This window comes from Heterodontus francisci, unplaced genomic scaffold (assembly GCF_036365525.1).
Source record: "Heterodontus francisci isolate sHetFra1 unplaced genomic scaffold, sHetFra1.hap1 HAP1_SCAFFOLD_148, whole genome shotgun sequence".
NCBI lineage: Eukaryota > Metazoa > Chordata > Chondrichthyes > Heterodontiformes > Heterodontidae > Heterodontus > Heterodontus francisci.
In genome coordinates, this window is record NW_027142345.1 from 1190197 (window position 1) to 1192212 (window position 2016).

Genomic DNA, 2016 nt, shown 5'->3' on the forward strand with positions numbered 1-2016 from the left:
TACTGTGCTGCTGTACACGGTATTATTTACCACTGTGTTTTACACAGCCACCTGTTCTTTACCAACAATTTACTGATGGAATCTCCTGATTGTCTACTCTTTCAGTCTTGCAGGAGCTGCATTATATTTAATGGTATTGGTTTTAGTAACCCTGGAATATTTACTGGATTATTGTGTTTATCTAATGTATTTGGATAAGATGTCTCGGTTAGGATCAAGAATAAGAGCATCAGGAGATTTTCACAGTTTCGTGATTTGCAACTAACCGGTCCTGCAATATTTTGATGATTTTTTTCGCTGTTTGATAACAAGACCTCCCACAATATCTATGCTACAAGGAGGCAGCAAAATATTCTCCCAACCCAATAACATGGTTCAGTTTAACAGGGATTTCAATGTATTTATTGGTTATCACTGTTATAAAATATATTGTGTATGTCTGACACTGCTTCAGAGGTCTGGCTACTGAACTGAGTTTGCTGCTGCCTCTTTCACATCTCCTTCTCTGCTTCACTGTGGAGTCTTCACTGTCACTGGAATTCATTGTAAAATAGAAAGTATTGATGTGATGTTTTATTGGTTTACACTCGATCAGTTGGAATCAAGAGTCTTTCCATTTATCTGTAGATTATCAGCTGCAGCGCTGGTGTTGGTGTTTTATTAATTAAACAATCCCACATTCTAACGGTGTACTTTATAATTCCAGGAGAAGGAATTTCAATGATTGTGTGGTTTCTTTGGAAGAAGCTTTCGATTCTGTTTATTCCATGCATTGAAGATGAAGTGAAGAGGGTAGGTGATTTGTGTGCTCTGTAGACACATTAAATTATTCACAGAGATTTCACCATTCAACAAACCAACTCTGAGAATAGAATCATTGAACATGGGGCTGGTGAACAGGCGCAGAATGTGAGGAATAAATCGCATGTCAAAAGTGGCATGAAGTAACAGTTTGCAGGGTGTGAGGAGTCCAGACAGTGAGGGAGGGTAACTTTGAAAAGGAGCAGGGAGAATGAAACAGAGGGAAAAAGATAACCAGAAGGAAAGTGACAGAGGAAGCATCAGAGGTGTGAATAAATCACTAACATTAAGTGCTGGAATATCCAGAGAAGTTAGTCAGAGAAACTGCGAGTTGAAGTTATCAGTTGTCAGATTGAGTTAATTTTACTGAAGGACTCGATCCCTCAGTGTTTATTTCTGTCAGGTCCAAATTTTGTTTTGCAGAAGGTTCCTATTCCTTACTTAGTGTATTGACTATATTGTATAATCAATGAAATGTTGTCCAGCACCAATAACTACAGGTATTATTGTTTGAATGTATTCATGTTTGACTGCAGCTTGGATAGCAACGGAGGTGCGTGAACGGGCTTACAGCTGGGAAGTCAATTTCAGCAGAAGTTTAAAAGTGAATTCCCTTTTGTTTTCGGAGGACCAGGGGACTGCTGGGTAAGGAAAAGGTATATATTTGTGTGGTGGCTGCACCCGAGACACTACACGTGTAGTGTCTCCCACCCACCCTCCTCCTCTAACCAAAAAAAAGGACTCTGGTGTGTTGATAAGGTAAGCTTTTTATTTGGGAAGTTCTGTCCGTTGGATTGCTAACCTAACAAGTTTTGACTTTTTGTTTTTTTGGTTTTTCAGTAGATTTGTTGGGAATTTGGAATAGAGGGAATGGAAGTTAAGGCAGTTGTATGTTCCTCCTGCAGAATGTGGGAGGTAAGGGTCGCCAAGAGTGTCCCTGCTGACTGCATCTGTGGGAAGTGCACCCAACTCCAGCTCCTCGAGAACCGCGTTAGGGAACTGGAGCTGGATCTGGATGAACTTCGGATCATTCGGGAGGCGGAGGAGGTTATTGAGAGGAGTTATGGGGAGGTAGTCAGGTAAAAGAAGTAGGTAGATGGGTTACCGTCAGGGGAAGGAGAGGGAACCAGCAGGCAGTGCAGGGATCCCCTGTGGCTGTTTCCCTCAACAACAGGTATACCGTTTTGGATACTGTTGGGGGGGGGACTTACCAGG